The sequence below is a fragment of the Oncorhynchus keta genome, unplaced genomic scaffold (assembly GCF_023373465.1).
Source record: "Oncorhynchus keta strain PuntledgeMale-10-30-2019 unplaced genomic scaffold, Oket_V2 Un_contig_18195_pilon_pilon, whole genome shotgun sequence".
Classification (NCBI taxonomy): Eukaryota; Metazoa; Chordata; class Actinopteri; order Salmoniformes; family Salmonidae; genus Oncorhynchus; species Oncorhynchus keta.
This window is the reverse complement of record NW_026280790.1, coordinates 2,847-15,782: the sequence shown is the minus strand read 5'-3', so window position 1 is coordinate 15,782 and position 12,936 is coordinate 2,847. Positions and strand designations below refer to the sequence as shown.

The 12,936-nt window shown below is 41.8% G+C and overlaps 1 long non-coding RNA gene across 1 annotated transcript; it reads right to left on the bottom strand.

The window, feature by feature from the left end:
- Positions 1–11,707: 11,707 nt before the first annotated feature.
- On the bottom strand, positions 11,708–12,411 carry LOC127920046 (uncharacterized). Its single transcript, XR_008104929.1, has 3 exons — positions 12,333–12,411; positions 11,898–11,949; positions 11,708–11,825 (listed from the first exon to the last, which is right to left on the bottom strand). It is a non-coding gene; the product is annotated as an uncharacterized LOC127920046 (long non-coding RNA).
- Positions 12,412–12,936: the final 525 nt, after the last annotated feature.

The window sequence follows — 12,936 nt, the reverse complement described above, 5'->3', positions numbered from 1 at the left end:
CCAGGTAGTGGAGGAGATGCCTGGTACGAGTGATGGGGTGCAAGTGGGGAGTGTTGAGAGGGATGTGGTAGAAGGGATTCAGGGGTCTGTGGCCTCAGTTGAGAAGGATCAGGAGAAGGACATGGACCTTCTAGGAGGGAACGTTGCCATGAACCACTCGAGGCTCTGCGGATTCTGAAGACCTGGGAGAAGCTCACTCTGAAAATGGGTGTACTATATCGCGTTACCAAACGTTTGCTGTCAAAGAAGAAGACGTACCAGTATGTAGTACCCACCTCAATGAGGGCGACAGTTTTGAAGGGTGTCCACAATGAAGCCGGTCATCAGGGGCAACAGCGGACGTTGTACTTGACCAGACAGAGGTTCTTCTGGCATGGTCTGGAGTCGGATGTGAGAGAGTATGTCAAGACCTGCAAGTGGTGTGTGTTCAGTAAGGCCCCCGAGCCAGAGGCCAGAGCTCCATTGGAGAACATCATCACGACTGAGCCCCTCGAGTTGGTGTGTGTGGACTTCTGATCTGGAGAAGACTCCAACAACAAGTCCTTGGATGTTCTGGTCGTCACTGATCATTTTACTAAGATGGCCCATGCCTTCTTGTGTCCGAACCAATCAGCTAAAGCAGTGGCCCTTCAGCTGTGGAACAACATCTTCTGTGTGTATGGTTTACCTCGTCGTATCCACTCTGACCAAGGGGAAAACTTTGAAAGTAAATTGATTGCGAGTACATTCCGTCCCTGACGAGAGACCTGAGGGAGGCCATGGAGAAGGTACAGGTGTCGGCAACCAAACAGCTGAAGAGGCATGCGGCCCTCTACAATATGGAGATCAGAGGAGCTCCAGTGGAGGTCGGTGATCGGGCGCGGCTGGCAAATAAAGGTGAATGTGAAAAGAGGAAGCTGGCGGATCGTTGGGAGAACAACCTCTATATTGTTACGGAGAAGAATAGTGACATCCACAGAACATCCTTCAGAACTCACCACATTCTGAGGGTGCCACAAGCATGTCAGAGCTAACCTTTGGAGAAGAAATGTCCGAACCCTCTGAAGAAGAAAGGCATTCTGAAGATGCCTCTGGTAGCACAAGGTCCAGCAACAGTCACAGAACCCTTGACCTTGACTATCCACCGACTGTGGACAGTGACCCACCAGTGGTGGTTGTAGGTGAACAGGTTAACCGTAATGACAACTCTGTTAGGCCTGTCAGGTCAGGGGCTGGTTGGGTTAGGAAACACCCAGTAAGACTCATGTAGACTATGCAGACACAGAGGGTTTTTCATGCAGAATTCATTAGCATACCTGTGTGGGTGTAGGATTAGAATCCAAGTCTGTAGCCCATTTTTTTTTTACTTTCAAGAGACCCCATGGAGGTCATGGGTCAGAGGTCATGTAGGCCAAGGTTTTTCTGTCTGAGGTTCTTATTGTCACTGAGTGTACTGAACATGTAACAGGCATGTTTTCCAACGGGGTCTTTGAATTCCCCTAATTCTCTTTAGAGAATAGTCTTTGCACTGGAATGTTTGGTGAGATATGTATTGCAAGGTATTGCATACCTCATTTTGTTTCTTTATAGTATGCAACTGTAATTCAGCAGGGGAGAATGTAACAGGGTTGGTTATGTTTCCACTTGCCTCTAAAAAAATGTGTATTTAATGTTCAAGCGTTCTTATTGGTTCGTTCAACTCTGACGACAATAAGGCGTGATGTGATTGGCCCGCTTGCAGATCGCGAACGTCAGGTCTCCCCAGTATGAAAATGTGATGCAAGGGGTAGCTCACGTTCTGGATACTATTTTCTATTTTACAATGTGTACAAGTTTGCTGTACGTTACTGATTTATACATGTGTGTGTATGGTACTTGTTTAGGGATTGAGGGGCTTTCTGGGATGTGCTTTGGTATATGGGGCGGCAGCGTAGCCTAGTGGATAGAGCGTTGGACTAGTAACCGGAAGGTTGCGAGTTCAAACCCCCGAGCTGACAAGGTACAAATCTGTCATTCTGCCCTTGAACAGGCAGTTAACCCACTGTTCCCAGGCCGTCATTGAAAATAAGAATATGTTCTTAACTGACTTGCCTGGTTAAACAAAGGTAAAATAAATAAATATGATTGCTGTATATAAGTGGGTTAGCAAGCATTCACCGATGTAATGGTCACATAAGCCCACTGCTAACACAGTTGTTTTCATGCTACAGATTTGACCATGGACAGCCATCAACATCATTAGGCCCTTCACAACTAACCTGCTGTTTCCTATTGAACAACATAATAATGCTCAACTGGGACCACTGGCTGGGGTGATTTATTTGAACAAAACACAACGCAAGGAGAGAACGATTAACATCTGTTACACTAACAACAGTGTAGTTTACTCAACTCATTCAAACTATCATGACTATTGTTTAGAGAGAAGATCTGCACAAGGGCATAAAGTTTAAGATATAGCAAGAAAGGACAATATGGTGCAAGGTAGCCAAAGAGGAATCAAAAGTCATAGGCCTAATCATCAATCAAATATGAAATATAAAACCCAAATATAATCTACATATAAATGTAGTAGAGTTCAAAAAGGTCATTCCATCAAACTTCAAATGATTAGAATAGTACACAAGGCAGAACAGAACAACCAGGTTGGGGGTCAGTGGCCCAAGCCCGCGAACAGGAATATTCCAAGTTCAGACAGCAGGGGGGGAGTCAGATCGCTATGATCGTCAGGAAATTTACTTTTGGTGTCTATTTTCAATTGTTGCGCTACTGTTGATGTTAGGTACGGAACTACAGGAGCTGAATGATGTTAACATATTGAGGTCTTGTTTCATTAAATGTATTTTATTTCATCTGGGTGCCTGCGTCACCTACTAACACCCTGGTACAACCCGTAGCTCCCGTTCTCCTCAGTCTGAGAAAACACTGAGAGAAAGGTATGTGTTGCAGATTACTCCTTTGTAGAAGTCCATAACGTGAAATAAATAAAACATCCCGATGTTAATGCTGTAGATATTGTTATAAGGGAGTGTGAGACTATTGAAACATGTAACTTTCAGAGTTTTATTGTTATTAATATAGTTTACAGAGTGCTAAAAGTGCTGCTGTTGCTAGCTAGCATGCCTTTCTGTGATGCAGACGGTTCGCTGCCCACTGGTGCTGCATTATGGGAGATGTAGTTTTGTCCTCTACGGTCTGAATGGGATAGAGGCGATTTCACGTTGTAACTTGTTTGTGTTGCAGTGTTTTTGTACATGAGTTGTTGTATTTTGGTACTGTCAACACTGAAAGCACCTAGCAATGTATTGGGGATGTGAGACAGGATATGTGTTTTACCTTTCTTCATGCTCCTGACAACTTGTCAGATGGTGCATTGGATACCTGATTGTGTTCCTGTCCTGTCTTTTCACAATACTATTGCAGATCAACATAAGCCAGCAGCATACCACCCTGCATACCACCGCTGGCTTGCTTCTGAAGCTAAGCAGGGATGGTCCTGGTCAGTCCCTGGAAGGGAGACCAAATGCTGCTGGAAGTGTTGTTGGAGGACCAGTAGGAGGCAATCTTTCATCTGGTCTAAAAAATATCCCAATACGCTCAGGGCAGTGATTGGGGACACTGCCCTGTGTAGGGTGTTGACTATTGGCTGGGATGTTAAACACGTGTCCTGACTCTCTTACGGTCATTAAAGATCCCATGACACTGATCATAAGAGTAAAGGTGTTCACCCTGGTGTCCTGGCTAAATTCCCAATTTGGCCCTCAAACCATCTCAGTCACCTAATAATCCCCAGTTTACAATTTGCTCATTCATCCCTCTCCTCTGTAACTATTCCCCAGGTCGGTGCTGTAAATGAGAACGTATTCTCAGTCAATTTACCTGATAAGATAACAGATAAATAAATATAAATAAAAATGTATTCATTAAAGTAATATGGGGTGGAAGCTATTGATGTTTTAAGAAAGTATCTTTAATGTAAAATCAATTTAAGTTGATAGAATATCACCAAAGTCAAGAAATACAAAAAGTAATTGCTATTGATTGGAGGCATGAGGTCCCTGAACCAATAACAGTTGGTTGTATTCATGAAAGTTACATGGTGGGGAAGATATTGATGTTTTTATTGCAAAGTGATTTATTTTACATTTTGTAGATTGTATAGAAGTTTTAAAAAATGTAACTAATTGCATTTGAGAAAAGAGGTCTCTTATCAGTGTCAAATTTGTTTGAGATCTCTATGTCATGTCGTTGAGAAGGTATTGATATTTTTCATTTACAGGCAATTGTATGTGATGCAGTTTTAAGACAGTTCCTTAACCCCCTGAACAGAGGATGGCACATTTTTAGCTACATTTCACCTCCAAAAAGTGAATATGACACCGAATGGTAAAAAAAAAATTACATCATCAAACATCACTGGCCTGGTGGAAATGATCAGAGTTGCATTCAACTTGAATAAAGATGAGAAACTCTGGTCTGTGGAGCCACTGGTCTGAGGGGAGGACTTCTGTTGAAACCATTTCAATTTTAGGGATATTTTCTAGGACTGTAGAGGTGGTAAGCAGAGATGAATTTAACTAGGATACAGATGAGAGTCTCTGTTCTTGGGAGGAGGGTCACTGACCTTCGATGGTTTGTTGCCTGATAATGAGGATACTTGCTGGCTTGAGGAGAATATAATGTTTTGAGGAGGAAATGTGGCTCGATGACTTAAAGAGGAGGAGGAATTATTGGGCGACACTTTTAATTACCAACGTAACCTCAGTGGAACTGTGGCTTCATCGAGTTCCAGCTCTAGGCAGACAGCAGGTCAGGAATGCTGTAAGACATCACAGAGACAGGTAAGTATCTATATATTTACATGTGTGTTGCATGTACACTAAACCCTCACATTTGGATAATGGCACTTTTTAAAGTGATGACATGTATATTAACAGTGTAAAACATGAATAGATGTTTAAACATTCATTACCTCATCCTAATTTTCTTCCAGATGCTTGGCTTTTTCTTTGTCTTTGTGTTGGAGATTGGCTCTGATGTTTCAGCCTCTTCTGGAGCTTCTAGCTGCTGGCCGTCTGGCCCCCCCATCTCCTCTTTTTTCTTTACCTCTAAAATCTTCTCTCTCTCTCTGATTAAAGCTAAATGGCCTTCAATGGCTCTCTTTCTCTGCTCCTCTCTCTCTTCCTCTCTCTGCCTCTCCTCCTCTCTTAGTCTCAACATTTCTTTCTGTCTAGCAATTTCAATCTCTCGTTTTTTATCCTGCTCCTCTTGTTGTCTTGCCCTCTCCTGTTTTCTTTCCATCTCCAGCCGTCTTTCCTCCTTCTCCCTCCTGATTTGTTGTCCTCTTTCTATGTGTTCTCGTTCCCCCTTCAACACTTCTAACCTCCTCTCTTTACGCCTATTGAAGACTTCCCGTGCTTTTGCTACTACTACATGTTTCTTCATGCTTACTTCCTTTCCTCTCTCTTCTCTTTCCCTGTACTCTTCCTCTGCTTCCTTAATCACTTCCTGCCTTTCTTCCATCTCTCTCTCCTGTTCTATCTCCAGTTCATTCTGTCCCTCAATTTCCACAAAAATATTTTTCTGCCCCTCCTTTCTTCTTCCTGCTTCCTCCCTTTCTCTCATAATCATCTTTTCTTTCTCCATCTCTTTCTGTTGCTGATCTTTTAATTCCATATCTCTCTGATTGTCATTGTCTTTCTCCCTTTCTTTCTCCTTCTCCTTTTGTTTCTGTCTCCAGATGCAACAGGCTCTTGGCTGTTGGCCTGTAAGCCCACCCCGGCAATTCCTGACCTTGGTTGTAATCGTGGCTGTGTTGGGTGGTTGGACACCGGGTGATGTACTGGGTGCTGAACTTCTGGATTTGCTCATCAGCCTCCAGATTAATCTGCTCCAGGTACTTTTCTTCATCCTCCCTCCCTCTCCTCCTTCAGTTGTTGATGAGTGTGTTTTTTAAGCAGGGACCGCTCTCCACTGCTTATTGAAATCCTCCATCTTCTTCCTTCTCTCCTCGGTTTTCAGCAGCTCCTTCCTCTTCTCCCCTCTCTCTCTCTGCCCGGGTCATGGTGGATGTTGCCTTATGTCCAGGGATGGCTGGAGGGGGAGAAGAAGTAGAGTTACATTCAGCTTAGTGGATCTGGTGATTTAAATGTAATGGACACAAGGAATTAGAAAACACAATTGGATCTCAGCGATTCTTTACTCTTCTCATTTAAGCAAGGCATGGAATGTGTCAATAAAGTTAAATAATTCCCATCCCGAATTGACCTGGTTAAATTGAACATGAGTCCCAAATGGCACCTATTCTTTGTATAGTGCCAGGGCATATGTGGCATCATGCTTAGGGCCCCCATGGCAACTAGGGGCCCCCTGATCCCCCCAAAACACCTTGAACTACAGTGAGTCCCCATTAATTTTGTTAGTTTTTCATTCAGAACTCTTTCTGGGTCTCTAAGGAAATTAGCTTTAAGTCTTCTCTCCAACCCATGGGAAAAGAGTTAGACCTTAAGCAAACTTGCTTAAAAAATGATAACACAAGGTACCATTTAAAAACGTGGTTTTTATCAGCAGTATTTTTCTTGTTATGTCAGTCAGTCACTCAATTCCTGTGTACCATGTCAGCTAACATATTCTTTGGACAGTAGTTTTATATTGAAACAATGATGCAACATGATGACTGGTGTGGAACTTATGTGTGTGGAGGAGACTAAAGAGGATGATGTCATAAGTAGAGGGAAAACAGGTCTTACCTATGTGGACGATCTTATGGCCCTCCTCAGCCTCTCTCTGATATTCTCTCTATCTTTCTGAGGTTCCTCTTCTCCCATGTTTTATTCACCCAGCCCACAGCTCTCCTTCTGATACTTTTATCAGGTGGGAGAATGTCCTCCTTGTCATCTTCCTTCTCCTCCTCCTCTAACTCACCCCTCTTGTACTCAAGATCTCCCTTCTTTCCTCTTCCACCATCTCCTCTCTTTTTTTGTCTCTATTATATTTTCTCTCTCTCTGATTAAAGATAAATGGCCTTCAATGGCTCTCTTTCTCTGCTCCTCTCTCTCATCCTCTCTCTGCCTCTCCTCCTCTCTTAGTCTCAACATTTCTTTCTGTCTAGCAATTTCAATCTCTCGTTTTCTATCCTGCTCCTCTTGTTGTCTTGCCCTCTCCTGTTTTCTTTCCATCTCCAGCCGTCTTTCCTCCTTCTCCCTCCTGATTTGTTGTCCTCTTTCTATGTGTTCTCGTTCCCCCTTCAACACTTCTAACCTCCTCTTTACGCCTATTGAAGACTTCCCGTGCTTTTGCTTTAACATGAACTACTACATGTTTCTTCATGCTTACTTCCTTTCCTCTCTCTTCTCTTTCCCTGTACTCTTCCTCTGCTTCCTTAATCACTTCCTGCTTTTCTTCCATCTCTCTCTCTGTTCTATCTCCAGTTCATTCTGTCCCTCAATTTCCCCCAAAATATTTTTCTGCCCCTCCTTTCTTTTCCTGCTTCCTCCCTTTCTCTCATAATCATCTTTTCTTTCTCCATCTCTTTCTGTTGCTGATCTTTTAATTCCATCTCTCTCTGATTGTCATTGTCTTTCTCCCTTTCTTTCTCCTTCTCCTTTTGTTTCTGTCTCTCCTCTTGTTGTTGTCGTCTGTGTATCTCTTCTATCTCTCTCTGTCTCTTGTTCTCCCTCTCTCTTCCCTCCTTCTCCATGTCAATTTGTTTCGGTTTCCATATATTTTCTTCTTCTTGATCTCTCTCAAACATTATCTTTCTCTCCTCTTGTTGTTGTCGTCTGTGTATCTCTTCTATCTCTCTCTGTCTCTTGTTCTCCTCTCTCTTCCCTCATTCTCCATGTCAATTTGCTTCTGTTTCCATATATTTTTTCTTCTTCTTGATCTCTCTCAAACATTATCTTTCTCTCTCTTGTTGTTGTCGTCTTTCTTTCTCTCCCATCTCTCTCTGTCTCTCTTTCTCTTCGATCTCTCTCTGTCTCTCTTCTCGTTCTTCCTCTTCCATCTCTTTTTGCTTCTGTTCAAATAGTTGTTCTTCATTCTCTCTTTCAATCTCTTTCTGCCTCTCTTCTTCTCTTTCGATATGTTTTTGTCTCTTTTCCATTATCTTTCTTTTGATCTCTCTCTGTCTCTCTTTCTTCCTCTCTCGTTCTTCCTCTTCCATCTCAATTTGCTTCTGTTTACATCTTTCTTCTTCAATCTCTCTTTCAATCTCTCTCTGTCTCTCTTTCTCCCTCTCTCGTTCGTCCTCTTCCATCTCTTTTTGCTTCTGTTCAAATAGTTCTTCTTCATTCTCTCTTTCAATCTCTTTCTCCCTCTCTCGTTCTTCCTCTTCCATCTCAATTTGCTTCTGTTTACATCTTTCTTCTTCGTGCTCTCTTTCAATCTCTTTCTGTCTCTCTTCTTCTCTTTCCATAATTTTCTGTCTCTTCTCCATTATCTTTCTTTTGATCTCTCTCTGTCTCTCTTCTTCTCGTTCTTCCTCTTCCATCTCTATTTGCTTCTGTTCAAATAGTTCTTCTTCATTCTCTTTTTCAATCTCTTTCTGTCTCTCTTTCTCCCTCTCTCGTTCTTCCTCTTCCATCTCTACTTGCTTCTGTTTACATCTTTCTTCCTCGTTCTCTTTCAATCTCTTTCTGTCTCTCTTCTTCTCTTTCGATATGTTTTGTCTCTTTTCCATTATCTTTCTTTTGATCTCTCTCTGTCTCTCTTTATCCCTCTCTCGTTCTTCCTCTTCCATCTCTATTTGCTTCTGTTTACATCTTTCTTCTTCGTGCTCTCTTTCAATCTCTCTCTGTCTCTCTTCTTCTCTTTCTTTCTCTTCCATCTCTATTTTCTTCTGTTTACATCTTTCTTCCTCATGCTCTCTTTCAATCTCTCTCTGTCTCTCTTCCTCTCTTTCCATAATTTTCTGTCTCTTCTCCATTCTCTTCCTTTTGATCTCTCTCTGTCTCTCTTTCTCCTTTCTCGTTCTACCTCTTCGATCTCTATTTGCTTCTGTTTACATCTTTCTTCTTCGTGCTCTCTTTCAATCTCTCTCTGTCTCTCTTCTTCTCTTTCTTTCTCTTCCATCTCTATTTTCTTCTGTTTACATCTTTCTTCCTCGTGCTCTCTTTCAATCTCTTTCTGTCTCTCTTCTTCTCTTTCCATAATTTTCTGTCTCTCTTCTTCTCTTTCCATAATTTTCTGTCTCTTCTCCATTCTCTGTCTTCTGATCTGTCTCTGTCTCTCTTTCTCCCTCTCTCTTTCTTCCTCTTCCATCTCTATGTGCTTCTGTTTGCGTCTCTCCTCTTCTTCTTCTCTCTCCATCTCCTTCTTCTTCTCATCTTCTTCTTGTCTCTGTTTTGGTATTTTCTCCATTCTCTTTCTTTTACCTCTTTCTGTTTGTTGTGCTCACCCTCCATCTTCTCCTCCATGTCCATTTGGTTCTGTTTCCATTTATATTTGTCTGTTTCCATATTTTCTAATTCTATCCGCTGTTCCTTGATTTTCTTGAAGACTTCCTCCAATTCAGACGTCTTTTTGTCATTGATGAGGGCCGTCTCCATCTCCATCTCTCTCTCACTCTATTTTTTCATCTCCTCTTCACTTCGTCTCCAATCATTTTCTCTCTCTCTGTCTCGATCAAATGTTCTCTCTGGTTCAGTCTCGTCTTTCAATCTAATCTCTTCTTTCATTCTCACAACCTCTCTGTCTAACACTAGTACATTTTGGTTAACCTGTTTCACTCTCTCATTCTGTCTTCTAAACGCTTCTTTCGCTCTTTCAAATTTGATTTTGTATTGAATCTCTTTTGTTGTCATATCTTCTTTCAGTCTCTCAACCTCTCTCTCTAACTCTTTTACCTTTTCGTTAACCAGTTTGACTTTCTCATTCTCTGCAATACGCATGTCTCTTTCTCTTTCCAATATGATTTCCTTCTCAATCTCTTTCAATCTCTCAATCTCTCGTTCTAACGCTTTTATCGTTTCTTCTGCCTGTTCCACTTTCTTCTTCATTTCTTGTCTTTCCAATTCTGCTTTTCTCTTCCTTTCCATCTCCCTTTCCCTCTCTCTTTCCCTCTCTCTTCCTGTTTCAATAGGTTTGTGGTTCCAGGCCAGTCTTGGTCGCTGCTCCTCCATGACTTTCTGCCATAGCCTCAATCTCTCAATCTCTTGCTTCATTTTAAAAAGGTAAAATTAGTGATAATCTATTACCAAGACATACTTTCAAAGGATTTGCAGAGAATGATACACAGAAATACAACCTAGAGCTAGGTAATTGAATCAAACACTGGACAACATCAATAGCAGGGTCATGTTGATCAATTCATCTGGACAATTCATTGTCAATTAATGTATTGACATGGTTTGTAAAAATTATGAGACATTTTCTGGAATCAATTATGTCCAAAATGTATACAAATACAAACACACAACCTGCTTGCCCATTCAGTTAGGGGTTTGAGAAATTCCTGTTACAATTTGTGTGATGTTACAACAATGTTGTCTCTGATATTTATGCTTGTAGAAATTACTCCTACAAATGATGCTTCACTAATGCAACTATTTACAACCTTCACAGATACAGTTATCAACAACAACAACAGTAATGACGTTAATAAGGAAGTGGATATTCAACCGGCAGAAGAAAGGCATAGGGGTTGAGATAAATGAAGGTTAGGTTCAGGACCTAGGGTTGGGTTAAGGTAAAGGTTAGGTATAGTTTCAGTGAGGTTAAGGTAAGGGTTAAGGAAAGGAATAAAAGTTAACATTAGGTTAGCGTACCGCTGTCTGCCACTATTCATTTTCAGCTGGGTAAATATACACTGCCTTTTAATAATAACAATGACATGTCTTACGTGGGCCAGTTGTAGGTCCACCATCAGTAGATCCAGCAGTTGTTTGAGTCTGTGGATCTCCTGCAGTTTTCTCTGGTACTCCATTGCTTCTGTGGCTCTCTCTGCTTCTCTCTGTCTCTCTGCTTCTCTCTGTCTCTCTGCCTCCCTCTGTCTCTCTGCTTCCCTCTCTCTCTCTGCCTCCCTCTGTCTCTCTGCTTCTCTCTGTCTCTCTGCTTCTCTCTGGCTCTCTGCCTCTCTCTGGCTCTCTGCCTCCCTCTGGCTCTCTGCCTCCCTCAGTCTCAGGATCTCAGCCTTCCACTCTTTCATTAAACCCCTTTCAACTCTTCTTCTCCTCCTTTCATCTTTTAAAAGGGCTCGGAGATGGTCTGTCTCAGACTGTAATTCTTCAATGATCTTGTCCTTCTCCGTTCCACCATTCCTCTTCTTCTTTTCCTCCTCCCAGAGGCACACTTGAAGTCTGTCCATCTCCTTCTTCTGGTTTCGGATCGTTCGATCCTTCCCCATCAACTCAAGCATGTGGGCTTCCTTCTCTGTATAGGTCTTCTTCTCTTCTCTCGGAAGTGAACCTCCATCTCTGCCTGCTTGTAGCTGTGAGCAAAGGAATGTCAACACATTATTTAGGAAGTGAACTCAGACAATTTACTACAATATTAAAATAATAATTCAACTTCTGCTCAATGTAACTGTCTTTAAAAACACAAATCACACAACTGTGACTTACAATACGATGAATGTGATGAGTTGACTGTCCATGATGGCCAGAGGTGGGTAATGTCATATCTGGTCCAGGGCGTTACGTACAGCTTGCAGACACTGAGCCTTCCTTCAGCAAGCCGCACATAATGCCCCTGGACCAGAGCTAGGTTATGTGATGAATGACTTACAGACTGTTCCATATGATAGGAGGGGGTAAGAAGACAGTCCCAGTAGGAGACGGAGATCGTCCAGAAGAAGAAGAGCTGTCCATCTCCTCAGAGACTGCAGGAAAGGTCTACAAGTTTTATTTCTGGAAAATAAAGAGATGCCTTCGTTCAGCAACAATGTGTGTTTCTATGTTTCTGTCACAACATTTACTCACCAGGTCAGTGAATTCAGAAACAGTCTTCAGAGTTGAGTCCTCAAGCTCTAGCCTACAACCCATCATGCATCAGCACAACTAATATAATAATACCTCATCACAACTTCATAATCACAGTACCTGGATTGTGTTCACAAAGTGTTTCAGGGTAGAAGTGCTGATCTAGGATCAGGTCGCCTCCTGTCCATCAAAACGTATTCAGTTTAATTTAAAAGACCAAACTGATTATTGATCAGCACTCCTTCTATGAGACTTTGTGAATATGAGCCTATGTGAAAGAACCTTTCTGGCATATGCTGGCTAGACAGTACACAGACAATTCAGATAGTCCGACAGACAGACAGAAGAGTAGATACAGATGGAGTGATTGATAGCAACAGAAATAACGAAGCGGATGGTTAATGTATTGTAAACTTTTGTAAATATTTGACTCACCTCAAATCACACGTGTCAAACCTCAGTTTTAGTGTGGAACCGAATGATATCTTCCGCATTAACTTTCTCTGGTCTGGAGCTGTATTGTTGCGTCATTTGGAACGCTTGAGCGTCATAATCCGTTCACCGCGCCTGCTTGATTGACAGCTTGGCGTTCTCCTGCGCACCAGTGTCCAAAAGTCGATAATGTTTAGCTACTCATAATTGATAAAGACATTTATAACTATTTTCACTTGACTTTTATTTCGTGTATTTTTGCCTAGGGTTATTTGGAATTCTATGTTGTGTGATTTGTCGTTGTATGGGCCTAAAGTTCAATGAAATACAAACAGCAACCATAAATGAAATACAAAAACAGCAACCATAGCCTAAAAATAATAACATTACAGCCATAACTGTACAAACAAACATCCAATCACAACTCTCTCCCCACTATTTATTATTTCTGCAGTGAGGATTCACCCCTTTAGATAATGATGTTGTAATTTATCTACAGAAAAACGTTGTTCTGAGCTCAACAAGCAGTTGTAGCAGTATGCAAATCATAGAGCCAGATGAATGGCTCTTTCACCGATGCAATTCGGTTCCCGAGGTTCAACAAAAT